The sequence below is a fragment of the Papio anubis genome, chromosome X, assembly GCF_008728515.1.
Source record: "Papio anubis isolate 15944 chromosome X, Panubis1.0, whole genome shotgun sequence".
In the NCBI taxonomy this organism is placed as follows: domain Eukaryota; kingdom Metazoa; phylum Chordata; class Mammalia; order Primates; family Cercopithecidae; genus Papio; species Papio anubis.
The window spans coordinates 70,955,361-70,980,483 of record NC_044996.1 but is presented as its reverse complement, the minus strand read 5'-3'; the positions used below and the strand labels follow the sequence as shown (position 1 = coordinate 70,980,483).

Here is a 25,123-nt window from a genome sequence, read left to right as displayed (position 1 = left end):
TTTTTATTTTTATGTATGTATGTATGTGTGTATGTGTTGTAATCAAGCAACAACTGGATAAAGTGGATGAGGTCTGGAAATGTTGGAGTAAGAAGGTTACAGAAAATATTTCAATAAATGAAATAAGCATTGCAGAACAAATATGTTAATGTTTTTGTGTTAGAGAAAATAGTTCATTATTCATTACAATTAAATTATTTGAAGTGTGATTAAGCTTAGGGTTTTTTCCTAAGTTTTTAATTTTAATTATTATGATACATAATGGTTGTACATATGTATAGGGTACATGTGACACTTTGATACAAGCATACAATGTGTAATGGTAAAATCAGGGTAATTGAGGTATCTATCACCGCAGTCATTTATGATTTCTTTGTTAGGAAAGTTTCAATTTTACTCTTCTGGATTTATTTATTTATGTATGTATTTATTTATTTATTTATTTAGAGATGGAGTCTCGCTCTGTCGCCCAGACTGGAGTGCAGTGGCACGATCTCGGCTCACTGCAACCTCCGCCTCCCGGGTTCACGCCATTCTCCTGCTTCAACCTCCCGAGCAGCTGGGACTACAGGTGCCTGCCACCACGCCTGGTTAATTTTTTGTATTTTTAGTTGAGACGGGGTTTCACCGTGTTAGCCAGGATGGTCTCAATCTCCTGACCTCGTTATCCGCCCGCCTCGGCCTCCCAAAGTGCTGGGATTACAGGCATGAGTCACTGCGCCCGGCCTCTTCTGGTTATTTCAAAATATACAATAAATTATTGTTAACTATAGTCACCCTCTAGAGTTTGTTTGTTTGTTTGTTTTTTTCTGACTAAGGTAGAGCTGAGGGAAGGTAGTATTAGGGTAGCGGTTAAAACCATCGGATTTAAAATTAAACGGATCTGGCTTTAAGTCCCAGCTCTACTACTTACTAGCAGTGTGGCCTTGTGAATAGCAAATGAGATATAAAGGGCTTAGCACAGTACCTGGCCCATTATGAGAGCTCAATAGTCTATTGTTATTTTCTTCACCCTTAAGACTGTGTAAGCTTTGTAATCTACTGAATTCAATGAGCAGAAATCATTCAATTCTGCCTCCTAGATTTTCTCTTTATTCCAGACTTCCATGGAGCTGTAGTGTTGCCAGCTGTGCATGTCTTACGAACTTTGAAAGAATAATTCATCTTTTTTTCTTATAGGTCATTCATGCTCATTGCAAAATATTCATAAAATTGGGAAAAATAAAACACATAATTTATAAATAAACACACAAAGAAAAAACCATGAGCAATATTTTGGTGAGTATCTTTCCTGGATTTTTCTTTCTATATATGGTTATAACATTTAAAAAACAGGGTAAGAAATCCATTATAAAGGGGAAAGAAAAGGCTTAGTTTCAATTCCAGAGTAGCCTGGTTCTGTTCCTTTTATGGCAATAAAGCAAAGCTTGTATTCAGGTAGAGCACCACATAAAAGTGGTCTTTGACCAGTGTAAAGTGGCTCGTCTATGCACAGGTCTACAAAGGCCATCCCTCTCTGAGCCTGGAAACTTTCTTTTCTCCAAACATTGAAAAACTTTGGGCTTAATTAAAACTTGTCCTTTCAGGCAAACCTTATGCTTGACTAGTACATTCTTTTTTAACTTCGGTTGATTGAATTCCTCATGAATAATCTAAGAATTACAACCCAATGCAACCACTGACTTTTTTGCGACATTGGGCTTAAACGTTTTGTGATGAACTCTTTCCCCCACTCCCCCTCAGGTTACGTTATGATATCAATCTGCCTAAAATTAGGTTTCAATAGTACAAAATAATATACATTTTAATATTGATCCAAAAAGTTTTCATCCACAGTTTAAAATTTCACTAGTGTAAAGGCATGAAAATCTCTGTTCTTCAATCTTCTCGAAAGTGTGAAATGATTTAAATGTAAAGCATTTATTGCTTTAACTTGTGACTATACAGTTTGATTACCTACTGATAATAACCTGGTGTTTATTCTGCCTGTTCTTTTATTTTTTAATTTTTAATTTTTTGGACACATAGTAGGTGTATGTATTTATGGGGTACATGCAATGTCTTGATACAGGCATAAAATGTGAAATGATCACACAGAGAATAGGGTATCCATCCCCACAAGTATTTATTATTTGTGCTACAAACAATCCAATTACACTCTTTTGGTTATTTTAAAATGTACAATTAAGTTATTACAGTTGTGTTATCAAATAGTAGATCTTACACATTATTTCTAACGATTTTATATATCCATTAACTCTTCCCACATTCCCCTAATCCCTCCATTACCCTTCCCAGCCTCTGGTAACCACCTTTCCACTCTCTTTGGCCAAGAGTTCAATTGTTTTGATTTTAAGATCCCACAAAAAGTGAGAACATGTGATATTTGTCTTTCTTTGCCTGGCTTATTTCACTTAACCTATTAATCTCCAGTTTCACCCATGTTGTTGAAAATGACTGGATTTCACTCTTCTTTATGATTGAATAGTACTCCACTGTGTATATGCACCACATTTTCTTTACCCATTAATCAATTGATGGACATTTAGGTTGCTTCTGAATCTTAGCTATTGTGAGTAGTGCTGCCATAAGCATGGTGGTGCAGATATCTCTTTGATGCACCAATTTACTTTCTTTTGTGCATATACCGAGTAGTGGGCTTGCTGGATCTTATAGCAGTCCTATTTTTACTTCTTTGAGAAGCCTACTAGTGTTTCCATTTCTCCACATCCTCACCAGCATGCACTATTTTGTTGTTTTGTTAAAAATGATATTAACTGGGATGAGATGGTATCTCCGTGTGGTTTTAATTTTCATTTCTCTGATGATTGCTGATACTAAGCATTTTTCCATATGCCTGTTGGACATTTTTATGTCTTCTTTTGAGAAATGTCTATTCAGATCTTTTGATCAATTTTAACAGGATTATTTGTTAATTTTTGCTATTGAGTTGTTTGAGTTCTTTGTATACCCTGGTTATCAATCCCTTGTCAGTTGAAGAGTTTCCAAATATTTTCTCCTATTCTTTAGATTGTCTCTTCACCCTGGTAATTGTTTTCTTTGCTGTGCAGAAGCTTTTTAGCTTGACATGATCCAATTTGTACATTTTTGCTTTGGTCGCTTGTGCTTTTGAGGTCACATTGAAGACATCTTTGGCAAGACCAATGTTGGGAAGCATTTCTCCAATTTTTAAAAGTAGTTTCATAGTCTCAGGTCTTAGATTTAAATATTTAATCCATTTAAATTTGATTTTTGTATATGACAATAGGGATATAGTTTCCTTGTTCTGCATAAAGATGTCTAGATTTCCCAGCATCTTTATTAAACAGAGTGTCTTTTTCCCAGTGTATATTCTTGGCATCTTTGTTGAAAATAAGTTGACTGTAAATGCATGGACTTTTTTTCTGTTTTATTGGTCTATGTATCTGGTTTTATGCCAGTACCATGCTGTTTTGGTTACTATAGCTCTGTAGTATAATTTCAAGTCAGGTAATGTGATGCCCCCAGTTTTGTTTTTTTGCTCAGGATTTCTCTGGCTATTGTGGGTCTTTGTGTGGTTTTATGTAAATTTTAAAATTGCATTTTCTCTTCCTGTGAAGAATGTTATTAATATTTTTGTAGGTATTACTTTGAATCTGTAGATTGCTTTGGCTAGTATGTACAGTTTAACAATATTGATTCTTCCAATTCATGTTTGCTTTTTACACATAGAAATGCTACTCATTTTCCTTTATTTTAGCTATACTAGAATGAGGCTAAAGAGAAACATTATTTGCACAGGAAGATGTTGAATTATGTTTTAAATTCAATATAAATTAATATTTTGTTTTGTAATTATTTTTTGCATTTCTTCATTGCAAAGGAATAATTCATTTATATGTTTTTATAAATTTTAACACTATTCATAACTCACAATTATGCATAATGCCATGAATACATTTTCTCCAGTTTAGTATAGTTAAAAAAACAAAGAATACTTGGTTTTGGTTTTGATTGGTTGTTATTATGCAGAGGACGGGCCTTTATACGTGTAGCTGATTCAATTTGTATCTCAAAGACTCTTTGCTAAGACATACCCTGATTCTCTCACCTTATGTTTATGTCTGGCTTCTGTCATTGGAACCTATTTCTTGCTGGATTCTAGATAGTCCCACTGGTGGGAAGTGTCTAGGGCTAGAGCGAGTTCTAGTCAATTGTTTTTTCATCTTTCCAGAAATAAAACTTTAATTCAAATAACAAACAAGTATTTATGAGTTCCTACTAAACACTTAGCATTGTTCTCATTGTTATAGGACATATAAAGACATTTTCAAACAAGGTCCTTGCTTTCAGAGGTCTTATAATCTACTTAATGAGGAAAAAATATACATACATGAAATAATAAGTTGACAACAAAGGAGGATAGGAAGCGCTTAAGTGTATGTAACAACTAAGAGCATTTGCACACAGTAATTACTTGATCTAGGCCAGAGCTCCTGTGGAGAAAGGAAGGTTTAATAACTGAAAGAATAGTAGAAAGGGTGTAGGTGGTCAAAGAAAAGGAGACTGACTTCATAGCTCCCTCAACATTGAAGACCTAGAGGCTGCAGCATTTTCTGCCTGCTTCTTCCTTTTGCCTTCCACAATAATTTGTTTTAAGCTTCAATGTCATTAGATACTGCAGAGCTTCTGATTCAAATTAACTACTTTAAGTCATTAGGACAACTTGTAAGTAGGTCCTCATTAAATCTTCCAGAAAGTTGCCATAAAGCACTTACTTTTAAAAAATCTTCTGTATATGTGCAAATTTTTAAAATCTGCATCCACCTTCTAGGACTGTGAACTTCTGCAAGACAGTGACAATGACTTCTGTATGTCTCTATTTTACTCAGTAAGTGGCATAAAACAGACAATAAATATTTATTGGAGATATATTTTATTTATTTATTAATTCATTTATCATTAATATTAATTTTCTTATGTGTGCCTTTTAGAGAAAAGTTAGACTGGTAAAATATTTTGGGGGCTGGTGGAACTATTGTTATCTGATAGCTTGATTAAATGCCTAGTAACCCAAATTAAAGTACGAGGTGCTATATTAAAAAAACACAGAGATACCACTCTTTTTTCATTATGAGAGCTTGTTTATACTTCAACACATTATATACTAATGGGTGAAAGCAAAAAAAGCATCTTCTGATGGTCGAATAATGGTCTAAATAGAAAGCTGTTCTCACTTTCTTTAACATCTTTGTTATAATATCTTTTTTAAAACTTCCACTTTTATTATTTGGTCCCTAAGTGGCTTTCCTTAAAAAAAAAATCACATTTATCTACTATAAAAATAAAAGCTTTGGAATTTCACAGTGAAAAGACAAAGGAATAAAAATGAAAAAGGGCAACCAAAGGTCAGGGTCTGATGAATACAAATACTCTGTTGTATATGACAAGTGTGGGGCACTATCTGATAGTGGAGGGAAAAGTAATGAAAAAGTTAGGAACAGCAGACCTCATAAAGCATGTGAGAATTATTACTGAATTAAAACACAGAAATTGCCAAATTATAAGAAGCAAAATTTAACGTGGACAGGCTTCATTTGTTTTGCATGGAGAGCTACAGGAACCATGTCTGATTATCAGTTGGGATTGACACAGACGTTTCTGACAAGTATTCTAAATAATAGATTCTAGTTCTAGTCATTACCAAGAAAGGTGAATAGTTATAACTTAACTTCAAAGCAATTCGCTGTTGCACCATATAGAGTTTGTTGTATAAAGGGAAATCGTAAGATATACAGACTGCAGAAAATAAAACATGTGTCTAATATTTCATCATATTTAGCTGTGTTTTAGATATTTGTTTTTTCTTATAAAGTACAAACTTAGGGGGCTTAAGCAACTCTTGTTGTTAGAAGGATATTAACAATTTATTTTTAATATGGAAAATAAACATATCTATATAGAATAATTTTTGTCTGTTTTAATGAAGTGGCATTGTGTAATGGAAAGGCCATGAGCTCTGGAATCAGTCAGAGCTCAGTTCAAATCTCTGTTCTGCAATAGACTAGTTGATTAATTTTGGCCCAGTTGGTATTTGCACTTCATTTATTATTGTGAGGTTATAGTGAGGATTAAATGGAAAAATATAAAAGTAATTTTAATATAGTAAATATTCAAATATCAGCAATTTCAAATGTTTTATTAGGAACATGCTACATTTAATAGTTAATAAATCAAAATACATTTTTACCTTGCTTTATCCCTAAATTTCACTCGAATATCTTTTCTTTACCTGACCTTGCCACTTTGACTAGCTGTTCTTTCCCTAGCTAAAGGAAATGAATAAACCATATATCTGGCTTTGCACAATTGATCTTTCATCTCCACCTCTCTTAAACCTTTTTAAGGTGACATTTCTGCAAAAGAATTAGAAAATACTTGAGCTGTGGGAGACTTAAAACCACATACACTTCATTTATCTTTTGTCTGGCAATTGTTATGAGACAGAAAATGTGTATGTCTATACTTAAAAAATAGAAAAATTACAATTGAATTTTAAAGATACATGCCAATTGTATTTCTAACTTGATATATATACTGTCAGGATGATGTCATGTCACCTTAGATCATAAAGTGATTGAGAACAGGAATCATGTCATGAGGGGAAATCACATAATAGACCATAGTGATCAACCCAATTAAAAGCTGCAAACATTAAAAAGCTGCAAACAAAGAACTATCCTGTGCTGAAAAACACCAGGCAATGTGTAGTATTTCAGGAATTTCAGCAGTTGCTCAATGTAAAACTTGCTCCCTGAGGATTTTTTTATTCCGTTTCTCTCAAACAATCACAAATTCACCCAAGAGAATGGACATTAGTAGTTACTGAACTGCTTTATTTTTTATTTGTTTTACAGAATAGAAAATAAAAAAATAAAGCCTGTATGATAACAGGTGGAAAACAAGAAATTGATGGTAATTATCAAGTCACCAAATGCCATTCATTAGAAGAGATTGCTGAATATCATTAAATAATAAGGAAATGAATTCTCCTGAGATTAATTAGCACTTGACAATAAACTTAAGGCTTTTGATGCCCGCATTATTTTTGAATATTTTAATATTTTCCAGAAACTTAAAAAAATACATAAAATTTCACTGGCTGAATAAAAACATTATTTATGAGACACATTTATAACAGGAACTCAGATTCCTTCTTCAACATTTGCACACAGAACTACAACTGAACGCAAAAAATCTGTAACAGATTGAGAGCAGATTGTTGACTATCACATTTTTGGAAGAATGGTTGCTTACTAGTTGACCAAGCCTATCTACTTAAAATAGCTGAGGCTAAAATGAAAATACTTCAGTTAAAAACATTTTAAAAATGTTATCCTGGAACACTATTATCATGAAACTCTTCTAGCTTCTGGAAGAGATTCTAAACTATTTAGAGAAGAAAGAAGCAACATCATAGTTGCTTGACAGGAGAGGTATTCTTCAGGACTAAACTCATAAGAGAGAAAATACAATTTAACAGATAAAATGACATACATTGGTAACAATGCCTGACTCTGAGTGTAACAAATACTTTGAAATAATATCTTCAAAAATTGAAACAATAACCAGAAAACATCATTTTATAAACTGTTGTGAAACAAAAGCGTCTTATATTCTCCTCTTGCTTCCAAAGGGAAATAGCCATAAATGTTTTGTTTTTTTTTTTTTTTTTTTTTTTTGAGACGGAGCCTCGCTCTGTCGCCCGGGCTGGAGTGCAGTGGCGCGATCTCAGCTCACTGCAAGCTCCGCCTCCCGGGTTCACGCCATTCTCCTGCCTCAGCCTCCGAAGTAGCTGGGACTACAGGCGCCCGCCACCTCGCCCAGCTAGTTTTTTTTTGTATTTTTTAGTAGAGACGGGGTTTCACCGTGTTAGCCAGGATGGTCTCGATCTCCTGACCTCGTGATCCGCCCGTCTCGGCCTCCCAAAGTGCTGGGATTACAGGCTTAAGCCACCGCGCCCGGCCCAAAATGTTTCTTAAAATAGAGGGAGGTAGGTTATAGTAGACTGATTCCGAATGTCAGAAAATTTATGCACCCAGCTAATGAGAGAAAACATAAAAGAGCAAGTCCGTAAGAAAATGTGACTCTAACTTTCAAGAAATGAAAAAAGCAAAACATCATGTTGACTGAACATGTTATAATTGAAAAACATTAAACCATCATTTACACAAATGAAATACTTTGTGTTTATTTGAATTATATAAGTGTAACCACCTGATGGGTTCACCTTGCCTGCTGGCTAGACAGAGCGGATTTATCAAGACAGGGGAATTGCAATAGAGAAAGAGTAATTCACGCAGAGCCAGCTGTGCGGGAGATGAGAGTTTTATTATTACTCAAATCGGTCTCCCTGAGCATTGGATCAGAGTTTTTAAGGACAACTTGGTGGGTTGGGAAGTCAGCAAACCAGGAGTGCTGATTGGTTAGGTAGGAGATGAAATCATGGGGAATTGATGCTGTCCTCTTGTGCTGAATCAGTTCCTGGATGGGGGCCACAAGATCAGATGAGCCAGTTAATCGATCTGGGTGATGCCAGTTGATCCATCAAGTGTAGTGTCTACAAAATATCTCAAGCACTGATTTAGGAGCAGTTTAGGGAGGGTCAGAATCTTGTACCCTCTAGCTGTATGACACCTAAACCATAATTTCTAACCTTATGGCTAATTTGTTAGTCCTACAAAGGCATCCTAGTTCCCAGGCAAGAAGTAGGTTTGTTTTGGAAAAGGACTGTTACCATCTTTGTTTTATACTATAAACTATAAACTAAGTTTCTCTCAAAGTTAGTTAAGCTTACAGGCGGGAATGAACAAGGACAACTTAAAGTTTAGAAAGCAAGATGGAGCCAGTTAGGTTAGATCTTTTTCACTGGCTCAGTCATAGTTTTGCAAAGGCAGTTTCATAAGCATGTGGGCCCTGGAGACAGCTCTTCTACTTCCTCGCCTTGTGACTTGAGCAAATTATTTAACTTCCATGCCTTACTCATATGTAGCATGGAGGTAGTCAGAGTGTCTATTACATAAAGGTGGATCTGAGAATTAATTGAAATAAAATAGATGAAACACTTAGAAGATACACTCATCAAAAAATAAGGACAACAAATTTAGCCGTAATTTTATATAAATATGAATATTCCTATTTTTTCCTCATCAGGCGGTTAAAAAAATAAAATAAGGATTAAGCTTATCAAATAGCATTTTCAAATCATTGGCTGTCTCAAGTAAGTTTGCTTCTAACTGAATTCCATTGGTTTAATTGGAGTGGAGCAATCCCAGACAGCCTACAGTAACTTTAAGGAAAAATGTCAACAAATTATTACTTATATTAAAAAAGTTGAAAAGGAATCATTTATCACAAGAGACCCTTTGTGAATATGGGTTTAGCTAGAGCTAAAACTGGAAACAGTGTTTTTACTGATCACTGCTTTACCTTCTATTTTGGGGTTTATATATGGTAATTTTCTGGCCATTTTCAGGATAGGTTTCCAGGGTAGATTAGTTTAAGCTAAAAGATAGCAACCTTGGTTTTGATGCTTTGAGTGCCACATTACAAGATTTAAAGTTTTTTGTTTATCCTGTGTTGGCTCTGGGCAAAATGGAGGATTAGACAACGCTGACTTATATCTTTAGTTTACACCGCATATTCCTAGTTTAACATTCTTATCCTTCTGACTTTTAATATGAGTCTTTTTCTGGGAATTTCTCATTTTTAAAGGGTTATACTAGAGGTGGAAGAATATCTGTCTTTACTGTAGCTTCTGAAATGAGTGCTGTGAGGTGAATTGCCATCACCCTTCCTCACATCTTCAGTAGAGAATAATTTAAAAATAATTCAGTGTAAGAGGTGACAAATTGTTGCTTATCCCATGTACAGTATTCTCCCCGTCTCTGCCTCTTTCTGCCCACCCACAGGAAATTAGAAAAATATCTAAATATCTGAACCCTAAATGAATAAGAGCAGGAAGAAAACCGTGTAGACCAGAAGCCATTTTGGTGGATTGAAAGGTGAATTGAAATGTTCTTAAGGGATTTGGGAAGGATTATTAGGAGGATAACAACACAATTTTGAAAGCGTAGGAAATAGAATAAAACAGTAAAATTTCCCCAAACATGAAATGTTACTTTTATTAATAATACTACAGTGCTTTAGAGGCTACAAAAATGCATTTCTCCTTCTTAGCACCTACCTCTTATTGATTTGCTGCCAATAAATCAGTGCAACCGTATTTAAGGAGGACAGATAAAACAAAGCAGACAAGTAGTTCTCAGCCCACAAAAGGATATGGAAACTGTCATTCATTTAGAAAACCAAACATTTAATAGTCTTGAAAGTGTTATTGCATAAATTCTTGGAAAATGGCACATTTTACATACAGAACAGAGCAAGGCGCCATGAGTACCAGAAATGCTAATTTAATCTTCAAGAATGTTAGTGTGATCACTTTTCCTTAAAGTTAAATGCAAGTATTACTCTCACACATTCTTTTTTCTTCAGAATTATTACTTGTGCTATGAGCATGAAATGCTATGTGGAAGCTAACATTTCTCAGAAGTGCCATACTAATATCAAGTACTTTGTGAAGATGTGGAGCGGTATTTGTTACTGACATTCCTATCTTCATCTTCCTTAGTGTTCCTAGCACTGAAAGTAACCATGAATGAAATTGACCTTACATTTGTTTCAGTGTCATTTTTTGTCTTTTTGGAGAGCATTAGGTATGACAAATACTGTTGTTTATGTAAAAATATGCCAGCTAAACTTGGGATTGCATCAGAAGCAAAAAAAATTAAAATTGCAATATACTAAGTTTTCTTTACTTTTCATAGGCAGACTATGTTACACTTCCATTTACATATGGAATGTGTAATAGTAAGGTTCAGAAGCAGTCTCTGGAAACTGACTACCTAAATTCACATCCTAGCTTCCCTTTTTAGCCTTATGGCTCTGAGAAAGTTACAGAATCAGTCTAGGCCTTGGATTCCTCAACTGTAAAATGAGAGTGGTCATACTATCAGATTCTTCTGCCAGCTATTGTGAGAATTACATGCCGATAATGCAAACAGCCTAACACAGAGCCTGGTACATAGTAAGCTCAAAGTAAATGTTAGGTGGTTTTTTTGTTTGTTTGTTTTTGTTTTTTTCTACTACTGCTACTATTGCCATGACTTAAGCTGCTGCTGCTGCTACTGTGACTACTACTACAAATACCAATATTATTATAGTATAATAGAACAAATATACAGATGCTCCTTGTACTACTACCAAGAGTATCCAATACCAACATTATTGCTAAAATGAGAACCGAACGGTTCCTGTCATTCTTCTCTTTCTGAGGCTTACATCTTCCCACTTCACCCTAACTTAGAAGGAGTAAAAATTACCACTGCCTACAACACTGTTGTTTCAACTTCCCATCCGAACGCATACATGCATGCACCTTGATAATGTCTGCGTGAGTGCTGTTGAAGTACTGACTGTATCTCGGGGAATGCTGACCCCAGCAGGAAAATACATACTCTCTGTGTGTTTTCTTCAAATCCTGCCCCAGGCTGAGTGACATCTGGTGTCCCCAAACCAACCCTGCGATAAGACTTTACTGTTGGCTGCAGCTAAACCCTCTTCTCAGTCCAACTCTTACATTGAAAAAATCCCATTTATAATGAGGTGATATACACATATGTAGCACTTTTTTCATCCTGAAAGCATAACGGCTTCATTGCTAGTTAAAATGAGCTGTCTTTTTAATCTCACATTTTATAAGCTGCATAGGAATTCAGTTTATAGTTTATAATCTTTTCTTGACATTTATATTCTATTTCCCTCCTCCTTCACAAATGAACAGTCATTGCAGATTTTTCCTGGGAGACTGTGAAACTTACTCTAGCAATACTGAGAGGCACTTTAGAAAAAATGCTTAGGGTTTTAAGAATGAATAATAAGGCAATCCAGGGTATGCTTTATTACACATTAACATGTGTTTAGGTTGGCCATTTACAGTAAAACCACCAGCTAAATGTCATAGAAGTTCACAGAAGGCTGTATCTAGTTTATTCTGCGCCATTGGAAACTCTAAACAAGGTTGTAAAATGTTCTTTTTTTCTAAACACCGTTTAAAATAAAAGCGGACAAAAAAAAAATCTACTTTGTGTCTATATGCTATTATAGCTGACAGATAAGAAAAATGCCAGGGATAATTGAGGAGGTTTCTGTATAAAATGTTAACACCTAACAAGAGCAAGCTTTCAAGATAAAGGCAAAAATTTCTATAGATTTATATATAGGTTTGTGTGAAAATTTAGGAGATAAAACAGATCCTGTTTCTAATGCCATTTTATTTCTAAATGGTAATGTGTAGATATTCACTGCCTCTGGTGCAAGGAGAGAAGAGGAAGAAATACCTATCGTAATATAGTCCAGTGGTGCCTGCAACTTCATAAACCTGGCATCACAATTTAGCTTAAGGCTGTGCCTAGATATGATAGGGGGGTGGGGAGGGATAGGTGAGCTGAGTACAGGCCATGATATTTTTTTCTCTTTGGACTTGAGCCATATTAAATGATATTTTTGTAATTCTATTAAATTAGAAGGGTGCATCATTGGTGCATCAGAATATTCTCAATCCTTTTGGTTTGGAGACCTACATAGAAGCAACAGTAAGCAAAAATGAAAGGTCAGAATCCTTTCAATATTTGACTGGCTGAAACAAGACATACACCTAAGCTGACTAAATGTAATTTGATCAAAAGTGTGATGGCTGACTTGTCTGTTTAGCTCAAATTGTAATTTGTTCCCAAATTACAATTGTCACTAGCTTTGAGTTCTGGTCATTTCAATATAGAATAAGGGTGATTGGAAATGTTATGTGTAGGCGTTTGTTGGAACAACTTAAATGTTCAGAAATAGAGGAGTACTTAAAACAAACTACTAAAAATAATAATATAAACACAGTCATATTTGGCTTTGGAAGGTTTCGTTGCAAAGTGTTAGCAATAGTTTTCTCCAGATGGGTGGGACTGTGGGTATTATGTTCTTCCATTTCATATTTGTATTTTTCTCTGAGAAACCTCTGCTTTCCTCTACTTTTGTAGCAACAAAAAAGAGAATTAAAAGAGCTAAGGAGACCAAATGAATTTTTTTTTAAGGAAATGTAAAAATCTGGAATTTTGGGTGAATTTAGCTTATATTTATTTTAAGACACTTATGCCTGTTAGAATAGTTTGACTATGTTTTCATTTTTTGGCACCATGCCAAATATTTAAATTGAATTAAAGTGTTTTTAAAAATAGATACAAAATCTTAATCATCCACAAAGGACTGCAGAACTATTCCTATGGCACTCCAAATGGACACATACTTAAAGAAAGAAAATATGTAGTTTTACTCCACCCAAATAAAATTTTGGCTAACTTGTCTTTTGGACGGCTTACTTCAGTTCAAATTTTGTGTAAAGATTTCTATTTTCAGTCCACCTGTCAAGGGACCTTGCATTATTTTTCTGGTCTTTAAGTAAATCATCTGATAAACATTCACAATAAAATGTTCAAAACGTGATGCATATTGAAAGGAGAGAGAAAAGGAGTAGTGTATACTTCAAGTAGTATATAACTCATGACTAGGAGTGAGATCTGTGGGACAATGATTTGACTGGTGCCTTTCAAATTATCTTCTATCTGGTTAAGGCCAGATTTTGAGATCATAGAAAATTGTGAGCAATAAAAAGCTTTAACAGAGACTTGGTCTCAGAACTCTGGACCCTGGAAGGCAAGAGAAAAATCACTTTTCTTCCAAGCTTTGAAATATCTGGAAGTCTGAAAACCAACACAGGTCACATTACTCAGCTTTTAGTTCACTAGCTTGGGTCATCTTAGTGGTATTTATAAGACTGAAGAGAAGTGTTACCATTTGTTTGTGGAGATTGCTTTTGCAAAATATTTCAGAGAATCCACATGAGACTAAAGAAGGGAATTGCGCCGTTTTCATTCTCTTTTTTTGAGATAGAGTCAAGCTGTGTAGCCCAGGAGGGAGTGCAGTGACGCCATCTCGGCTCACTGCAACCTCCGCCTCCCAGGTTCAAGCGATTCTCCCGCCTCAGCGTTTTCATTCTTAAAAAAAGTCTGATAACAGAGGCAAACTCTCCCCCTCTCACACTCTGAGGACTCATAGGCCTTGCCTGACTCACAGTGCAGGCTGAAGCTTCCTGCTTCCTTCAAAGGGTCTGTAGATTCCTTCAGATTTCCTGTTCTGATACTGCATCGCTTTTTTTTTTTTTTTTGAGACAGAGTCTAGCTCTGTTGCCTAGGCTGGAGTGCAGTGGCACAATCTCGACTCACTGCGACCTCCGCCTCCCAGGTTCACGCAATTCTCCTGCCTCAGCCTCCTGAGTAGCTGGGATTATAGGCACGCCACCACGCCCAGATTATTTATTTATTTATTTATTTATTTATTTATTTATTTATTTATTTTTAGTAGAAACGGGTTCACCATGTTGATCAGGCTGGTCTTGAACTCGTGACCTCGTGATGCGCCCGCCTCTGCCTCCCAAAATGCTGGGATTATAGGCGTGAGCCACGGCGTCCGGCCTGCATCGGTTCTTGAAAAAAAGTTCACAGTGTGAATCTTTACACATTATTTTGTCCTTCCAAGTGGGAAAGGTATGCTAGCAATGCTTCTAATCCCCATCTTGGGGGGGGGGGGGGGAAAAAAAAAACAACTTGGGAAAAAAAAATGATAATAAGAAGCAAAACTCGAAACACCACTAAAACAAAATGCAGCTATTTGAAGAAAACGCCTTGAAAGTAATTTTATGAATAAACTTTTAAATGTTTAATTGGTTTAGGTTTTTAAATTATCACAAATCCTTAGAATTGTAATCTAGTTTAATACTAATTTATTACAACACATTTATAATGCTTTTCCTTCTGTTGATTAATTACTCAGATCCTCTTCTTATTGGAAAATTTAGGCATTCTTGTGCTGACTTTCTTAATTAACAAATGTGATGTGAATTCAATCACCAGAAAGGAACCATTTATTATAGCCTATAGGGTACTGGGGGGAGCAGTTTGCTTCTGCCTTGTTTTCCTGCTACCAGAGTTTTCCAGAAAGAAGCTCTTCATTGCAGCAAACATATTCGTAATCCTCTTTACTTTTTTTTTTTTTTCAGATAAAGAAACTATTAAATAGTGAAATTTGAAATCTTCCACTTAGATGGAAACAAAGGGGCCAACATTGTTTTTCAAGACCTTGAGATAGGGGTAACTTAGTTTTAAGAGAGACAATTATAGTATCTGAAATAGCTTCTGCCATAACTCAAACTGAACATTTACAAAAGCTGAGATAGGATTTTCTTTTAAATCAATAGGAGAATAGGAGGATGTGCCATTTACTCAAGTGGTTGACACCAATAGCTTTACAACAAATACTACATTTTAGCTACTTGAAAAGTAAGGTTGAGATTGGGGGCAGAAGGGGATATAAATAAAATGCTTTCGGATTTTAATTGTAAGCCATTTATTCTCTTGGATTATTTCTTTGGCCTGTGCACATTAACACTTGTCTTGAATTGTCAGATCCCTGCACCTCAGTTTTGTAAACCTAGTTGTCAGAATCTTGGAAAAAATATCTAAAGATGTTGGGTAACTGAATGAGATGATATTTGATATTTTGGCTGTAAATTTTAACTAGAATAATGGTGGATGTGTGTGTGTGTGTGTGTGTGTGGTAGAGTAAGGCAAGTCAGGAGACTTGAGTCTGGCATACTTCCCTTAAAGCAAAATAATTATGTCTCTAAACTGGATAATTTTTAGCTACTTAATTTTTTTATTGCTTTTTTTTCTGTTAATGATTCTGATTAAAATCAGACATATATTTTTATTTCTTTTTAAAATGAGTGAATTATAGTAAGCCAGACCAACATCAATTTTTTAAAGTAAACATTAACTGACTTCACTTTAATGTATGTCATTAAATTCAAAGTCATTTTGAAGTAATACTTTAACTTACAATTCTCACATCTTTTAAATTTTTATTGTCTCTGATGATAATTTATCAATAACACTCGTATTCTTCTTTAGTTTTATATATTCTCCCAGTATTTAAGTGCATTGTACTCGTAGAAACTTCATTATTTCACATGTACAATTCTCCAATTGTTTCACATGATGCTGTTATCCATTACAAGAGTTTGATCAGGCAGTTTAGGTGGGGCTTAGATGTTTTGGGTAGGTGGAGTGGGGGTTTTTGGATGATTTCAATCTAAGACAAACTGTACAAAAGAACCTCTTGTGTCATTCCAACACCATCTAGTGGTTAAAATATTTGCAGAAATTTTTGTTTTGTTTAAGACTGAAGATACACTGGCAAAAGGGTACAATCTTATATTCTATTTATTGGAGATTGATTATCACAATGTGCTTCAGGCAGATGAGTGCCTGGCCCAGCATCAGTAGAACATGTCTTTCGAATTGTGTGTGTGTGTGTGTGTGTGTGTGTGTGTGATTCTGATGCTTAATCTTCTGAATTATTTTCTGTGATATAGCAGAGATTACTTTGTAATAATTTAACCATTCCTGGTTCCCACGGTTTCTTCTAAGGAAGAAAGAGGACTAGAGTTGAAATCAGAAGACCTGGATTTTAATCACAACTTTATTCCTAACTATCTTTCTAACCTATATATGTCAACAATTATTCAGGGTCCTTATTTGTAGAAAAAGCATACAGACCTGTATTTCAGAGTTGCTTTGTTATAAAGATTAAGCAATAATATAAATTTCAAAGCACTTTATGTCTATATGGTATTATTGTTACTGTTGTTGTGAGTGAGTGCACTCAAGGAATTTATCTTCACGTTATCTTGACTTCTTTTAGACTTAACTACAATCTAAATTCTGCCCTCACTGTTCCACCAAAATTATCTTTGCTGAAGTATCCACTGTCTTTCATATTGACAAATTAGGACACTGTCTTTTGGGGTCTTTTGGGGTTCCACAGGAATTTTAAGATTGATTTCTTTTTGTATTTCTGTAAGAAATACCATATGTATTTTGACAGGTTTTGTATTCAATCCATAGATTGCTTTGGGGTAGTATGGACGTTATAACATTTTTAAGGCTTCCAATCTATGAACACAGAATATTTTTTTCACTGATTTATGTATTCTTTTATTTCTTTAATCAATGTTATGTAATTTTAAGATTCAGATAATATGTAACCTCCTCAGAGAAGCTTTCCCAGACCATTATATGTAAGTAAATTTCCACCTGCTTGTTTTTCTGTATCGCTCTACCCTACCTAGGTTGTTTATTTCCTTCATAGCATGTATCACTCCATCTCTCTCCTTCTCTCTCAATTATTCTTTACCTATTTTCTTCTCCACTTGTTTGATGTCTGTCTCTTGAATATTGGTCATATACATGGCTTATTCACCACTATATACTCAGTGTCTAATACAGTGTCTATCTTCTATAAAACGTGTAATGAACATCTGTGAAATAAGCAAATAAATAATTAAATATTTAATATGATTAATATCAACAAGGATATAAATTATGGACATAAATAATAGTAGAGCCACAAAATACATATATATGTGTGTGTATATATCATACATATTATACATAATATGTTATGTATATTATATATTATATTATAATATTATGCTATATATAATAGTATAGTATAATATATATTATACTATTATGTTATATATAATAGTATATATAATATATGTTATGTATATTTGAATATTATACATAACATGTTATGTATCATATTAGAATATTACACATAATATGTATCATATGTAGATATACATTAAACTGTGGCTTTGATATCATGAATACTTCATTTAACTAGATATGCTAGTTACCACATAGATTTGTTCATATGGAATAAAATTTTGTGTCTTGACATCATTTTACATCATTAAATGGACAGTGTATAATAGTACCAAAGGCATAAAGGGAATTGTATGAGATGTCACTGAATCTTGCTGGTTTGACAGCTTTGTGTTTAGAAGCATTAATTTTGACCTATCCCTGGTAGAGTGAGTGAAATGAATTAAGGGAAGTAAAGATGGAAAGTAATGTGAATTGGTTTAAAAATGGAAATAAGGAGTCAGCCTTTTAAAAGACCAGGTCATTAGCAGACCTCCTTGCACTGGGAAGCTTTTTGCCCGTGATAAGCGTGGTTAAAAGGATGTGCTTCTATCACATGAAAGAATTGTATGATAATTTTTCAAATGTCAGAATGAATTTAGTAAAATCTCAGAACTCAAATGTCACCTAAAAAGCAAGAATTATGCAAAATTACTTATGGAAACCAAGTGAATAGGATGATCCCCTGACTGGGCAATTCAAGTGCATTTACAAAAAATTGCGTAGTTCCAAATTGGAAAGAAAGCTCTTGGGGCAAGATGCTCTTTTGGTGCATTTAAGAAAAAAAAAAATGGAGCCACAGTAAGACATTTCTGTCATTTCAGAGAATTGAAGAGCTGATGAAGGGCTAGGACGCCTTTAGTTTCTTTTTAAATTTCAAACTTAACATTGAAAGTTATTAACTGCTTCCTTCCACATTTCTGAAACAAACGGAAAATAGCAACTTAATAAGGATGCATTTTCAAAATGCTTTGAAAACAGTTGGTTTTGTTGTTTATTCGCAGACATTTTTTTCTTTTTTTAATATAACGCCTCAGGTTTTTTACCTAGGCTGATAGATTTCCTCCTTAAAGTCCTTGTTCCTACACATAAAGTCTAGGGCAAATTTCAATTCCTTCAATTAATTTTAATTCAATCATACTTTGATTTAGAAACCCAAAACAAAACAATACTTTGGACAGTTTATAACTTTCCATTTTTTTCTCTCCCTTCCTTTTCTTTATTAAGCCCTTTCTTACTTTCTCTTCTGTCTACAGAAGGTGAAGCAGCAAACATCACTCATCACTCACCCTTGCTGATAGTTTATTTAATGGTATTGTTAAGTATGCATTTAAAGTCTGCATAACTTGTATTCCATTTACTATAGAGCTACCTGAGTATGCTGATGTATCCCTAAAATTAGGTATTAAATGAATTCAGACTATGTGGTCATTAATCTCTTTAATTAAGGATTTAAGAATAAATATAAATTATGTTGGGACCCTCAAAATGACATATAATGGTAGTCAAATGTCTTTAATAGTGAATTATGTTATATACAGAATGTATCACCCCTATCCTTCTCCTTACTTTGAATTGAGAGCCTCTTCCCAAGGGAAAACTCAGAGCCTGTGGATCAAGTCTGGTAGAAATAGCAGTTGCTTGGTAAACAGGAGCTGTTTGTACAACTTTTTCTCTCTCTCTTCTGATCTTATAAGGATAAGTGTAATTCAAATGAGCTTTTGCCACTGTGAATTAAGAGCCAGATTAGAAGATAAGTTTTACCTAGACTACACAATTGCATGACACTGTGCTAAGATGCTTTCACATCTATTATTTCACTTTATTATTATGTTACTTAACATTGATATATTCTATAAATATTTATTGAGCAACAACTATTTTCTGAGTAGCATGCGAAGTGCTTGAAATATAAAGTAGACAGAATAAACACTGACTTTGGCTTCTGTAAGTTTGTGACCTAATCAGTATAATTATTATAAAAATGTTAAATATACGACTTCTGATACTTTTGAATTTGTCTCCTATCATTATTAATAGCAGACGAGGCAATATGCTCATTTATATAGATAATCAGGGAACTGGATAATCACATTTAAAAATATAGTAAAGTTGCCTCTCAGCACAAAAATTTGAGAAGACAATTTAAAATGCTAACCTCTCCCATTCCCAGAGAACACTAAAAATATAAAATATAGGATTTCTCCATATGTTAAGATGTTTTATTTTAATCAGTTTGACTTTGACTACTTTAGGAACATTTTTTTGAATTTCACATATCATCTCATTCTTGAGTAGCTGTTATGATATAGTAGAAGCGCATGGATTTAGAATTAGGCAATCTGAACTTGAGTTATAATTCTGTAAAACTTCATTGGCATTAGAAAAGTTCTTGTTTTTGGTTTTCTGATCCTCAGAATGAGGGATGTTTAACTTTGTTTTGTGTTAGCACTGAGACTAAGTCATTTACAAACAATAGAAGTTTTTATTTGGCTTATAATTCTGACGGCAGGGAAGTCCAACAGCATGGCACTGGCATCCGGTGAGGGCCTTTAGGCTCATAATCTCATGGCAGAAGGCAGAAAAGAAAGAGTGAGAGAGACAGAGATGTTCAAACTCAATTTTACAAAACTTCACTCTCGTGATAGCAAACTCCCTCCCACAATAATGACATTAGTCCATTCATAAGGGCAGAGCCCTCATGACCTATTCATCTCCTAATGGTTCTACCTCTTAATATCATCACAGTGGCAACTAAGTTTCAACATAACTTTTGGAGGAGACATTGAGACCATAGCAAGGGGCTTCTTAATGGGGTCAATATTGGCTTTTTGGGCAGGACAATTCTTTGTTGTTTAGCGTTCCTGACCCCTGCCCTCTAAATGTAGGCACCATTGTGACAACACAAAATGCCTCCCACCTAGTATTGCTCTCAGCAGCATTTCACATGACTCAGTCTCTTACCTTCTAGAAATATTATCTTTATTTGACAACCCACTTTCTTATTTTCCTCTTACCTCTCTGCTTCCTCTTTTGCTGTCTCTTTTGAAAGCTTGTTTTCATTACTGTATCACTAACTGTTGGAGTTCCTTAAGAATTAGCTCTAGATCCTTTCCTCTTTTCAATTTTTCCTCCCCTTGAAGACCTCACCCATATCCATACACAACTTTATTTACTGACTATACACATATGACTTACAAATATATATCTCCAGGCCAAATATCTCCTCTGAATGCTAACATATATAGATAACCATCTCTTTGACATATTCACTTGTATATACCTTAGGCATCTTACAGTTTTTATTTCCAAAATTGAACTTTTGATTTTCTCTGCCAACTTGATTCCTACACTGAATCTACGTCAGCTAGGTTAGTTTTACCACCTCCTACTCATTTGCTCAAATATGAAATCTTAGCATCATCTTTATACCGCTATCTCTGTGACACTGCCTTCCTCTATGTTAATTTGGTCACTAAGTCAATTTCTTCTATATCTCCTCTGCCATTATTCGTGCCCAATGTATCACCATCTCTTACCTGGGATACTAAAATGGCCTCCTAAATATTTTTCTCATATTCATTATGGCTTATTTTCAACACATTTTTAAAACACTGCAGCTAGGGTGATCTTTTTGAAACAAATCTGATCAAACCATTTCAGTTTTATTTTTCTGTATATTTCTGTTGGAGATAGTTGAATTTATTCAACTATCCATCCACATGTCACTAAAAAGACGACAACTAAAAACAAAGGCTGAAATACTTTATCTACTTTCTTTACTTTTTGCTAAGCATTAGTCTTAGTAAAAAGTAAATAAAAAAATAACATGACCTGATAAGCTTTATGCAGTCTAACCAGCCTATCTCTTCAGTTCTGTTAATAATATAATCCTCATGTACTCTACAACCTAGCCACAAAAGGATTTTAGTTGCTCTAATGTGTCATTCCTTCTCCTACCATAAAGCCTTACCAATCCTACTCCATCAGCCTAAAATGGTTTATTCCCCTTCATGCAGTTAATGCCACTCATCCTTCAGATCTTAGCTCAAGTGTCACTTCCTTAGAGAAAACTTTACTTAACCTTCAATTTAAAATGTATTGCTTTCTCATAAAATTGCTTTATTTCCTTCAGAACACTTATTCAGTTTGTATTTATTTGCTCATTAATGTAATTATTTCACTAATAGCTACCTCCCTGAGACATTACACTATGTTATAAGACTTATAAGCTTGTGGACCCATTCGACTTTAGTTCCCCATTGTAACTCCAGTGCCTAATATAGAATCTGGCACGTAATACACGCTCAATAAGTCTTGTGGCAAAGCTTAATGAATGGCTATTAATATTGAATGTTTGCTTCTTGTGTCGTCATCCTTAAGACAAATTTAAAGTAACATACCATTAGGAGTGTAATCCCATTTTGATATATAAGGAATAATAAGGACAAAATGATATGCCTGAGGAAATTGGCAGACATTAAAATGAAAATCTCTTACAGCATTTTGGCTCTGTGATTTAAGAACTTCTATTTTTGAAACATAGGGGTAAACTTTTATTTTATATTTTATCCTACCTAGTGTTTTTGTTTTATATATATATATATATATATATATATATATATATATATATATATTCCCATTGATCTCTGTGAGAAAAAAAATCACAGCACTTTCCTTTGGCATTAGTTTATGCTGATCAATCCCTTTGAATTTTAAGATAATTCTCATGGGTAGCGACTATCTGAGATGGGTGATGGGGGTGGTAAAGGAATTTACCAATACAGTTGTAGGTAAAGAAAGGGAGATTTATTAGAGAAAGTAGGAAAATATGTTGCAAGAAAGCAGTGGGAAGACCAGAAAGAGAGGAGCTGACAGCAAAGAGACAAAAGCTTGCTGGAGATTTTATAGAATGGTACTTGTGCCAGAGAGGACTACATACTGTAATGATAACGCCAAGGTAACAGTGAGCTAACTTGCATTTTTCTATCAGCCAAGGTGTCTGGTGATAGCTGGGTGCAGAAAAATTGTGAATTATTTGTGTAGGAGGGCTATATGTCCTGGACCATGAAGAAAATCAGACTTCTAGCTGATCTACTTTTTCTTTTTTCTGTCCTCTGATCCCACCAGCCTGACTCCTTTTCCCTTATTAGGACTTCACAGTAATGTTCTAAGTTCCATTCTGATCATTTCCAGATTAAAACACACAATACACACACACACACACACACACACACACACACACACACGCCCCTCACACCAGGGACATATTTAAGTACTAATTTGGTAAGAAGGAGATGTGGATTTTGCTTTGTCATTTTGTATGGACTGACGGTCCATTCTCTCGTTCACTTACTAGATGTGAAAAGAAGAGAGACCTCTCCAACGCCTAGTGAACAAATTCTCATTAAGGTAAGCTGTCTGTATATTATGTAGGTGATCTTATTGACCAGAACTAATCCTTACATGTTTGGTCTTACTATACTTGGGTTTTTCTCCTAATAAAAGGAGGCGTAACTATCCAGCTTCCAAATAGGTATTTGTTATTTTGCATCCATCTGCAATTTGAAAAATTGAGAAACAAGTTTAGATGATGAGGCAGTAAGAACACCAAGAATCCGTATTCTAGCCTTTGCTCTATTACTATACAGCTTCCCATATTATCTTGGGGACACCTTTTAACTTTTCTGTGGCTTTGATTTCCTAATCAGTAAATTAAAATGGTTGTTGACATGATCTCCAAGGGCCTATCTAGGTTGAACAGTCATGAATTATGAATGTTTTCACTTCAAATTTTTATTACCAGCACTTTGGTTTCTTTACTAATTCTTAATTCTAGGCTACATTATTTCAGTAACTAAGTTTATTTTCCATTTGTTATTATAAAGCGATTGCTTATAAACTGACCTATGTGACCAATATGTAATTGGGAATTTTTTCTTGGGATATTTTAGTGCTTGGTTGAGCTTTTAATACCATCTCAATCATTGAGGATTGATAAAGATTTCAACAATTAAATTACAAAATATGCTCTTTGAAGTAGAGTTTCAGAAGTACCCGGAATTGAAAGGAAAATGCCTTCTTTCTACATTAGAAGCAAGGAGGGGTCATAGAAATTTGAAAGTAAAATTTATATCAGTTATTTAATCTTTTTATATAAATAGAATTTAAAATGTTGATAATAATATGTGGGCTATTACTGAATATAACAACAAAGTGTTAAATGTAAACGATTAAGAGTGATTTCAAGATATGCTTTGACTTACTGATATTGAAAAAAAGCTGGGTATTTTAATCAAAGAAGAGATGAACACTCAAAGACTATTCTGCTTCTAACATCATTTTGGCACAGTTCATAATTTTCTGGGACACATTTTCAGTACACATACTGGTTTTCTACTTGTAAAACCTGTAAGTTTTATTAATAATAATATGTCTAAGACTGTGTACTTACAAGCATGGCTAATGCAACTCTTTATATCCTTTTTCTCAAATATTAATATTTGATTGCTCAAGTTGTAAAAAGGAATCTGTTGTTTTTATTATAATTGAATGACTTCTTTAGGTTAATTAGAGGGAAATTCAGTTTTACTGTCCTATTCCTGCTCTATGAAAACTGACTTTAATGGCTGCAAAACATATATAATATAATACATATATAAATTATAGGAAATAATTTATTTAACAAATTTTTAGAACCATATCAAACTTTAGTTTTTCCAACGTATTATTTTTTAAAATATCAAGGCTACAGAATTTCAAAAACAAGCTGGGCACTGTGGCTCACGCCTGTAATTCCAGCACTTTGGGAGGCTGAGGTGAATGGATTACTTGAGACCAGGAATTTGAGAACAGCCTGATCAACATGGCAAAAACCCTTCTCTATTAAAATACAAAAATTAGCCTGGCGTGGTGGTACATGCCTGTAATACCAGCTACTGGGGAGGCTGAAGCAGGAGAGTCTCTTGAACATGAGAGGAGGAGGTTGCAGTGAGCCGAGATCACATCACTGCACTCCAGCCTGGGTAACAAAACGAGAGTCTTGTACATATGTACATATTATTGTCATTTGCTGAATTATTTGAGACTGAATTGCAGATATCCTGACTATTCACGCTTTAATATTTCTTAATCCATTAATATTTTCAAAAAAGGCCATTCTAGTACATAATCACAAGCTATCAAATGCACAAAGGTTAAATTGATAAAATGGTGTTAGCTAACATATTTTCACATTTTAAATTTTGCCAAATGTCCCCGAAGTTTTAATGGTATTTTTCTCCTGATCCATGATCATGTAGTACATCCAGTTGTCATATTTTTAAATTATCTTTAATATAAAACTGTTTTTCAGTTTTCATTGCCTTTTGTGACACTGGCATTTTTGAAGAGTACATGCAAGTTGTTTTGGAGAAAATAACTCAAGTTGG

The 25,123-nt window shown here is 34.4% G+C and overlaps 1 long non-coding RNA gene across 2 annotated transcripts in view; it reads left to right on the top strand.

Moving 5' to 3' along the window:
* The first annotated feature begins 738 nt into the window (after window positions 1–738).
* LOC103880790 overlaps window positions 739–25,123 on the top strand; it is a 133,729-nt gene continuing 109,344 nt past the window's right edge. The window contains exons 1-2 of one of the 2 annotated variants that reach the window (XR_642018.4): window positions 739–1,278; window positions 23,053–23,105. This is a non-coding gene — a long non-coding RNA (uncharacterized LOC103880790). Of the gene's footprint in view, window positions 1,279–2,894; window positions 4,871–23,052; window positions 23,106–25,123 lie in introns of those variants that run through there. The other variant, XR_004180574.1, reaches the window with a different exon arrangement.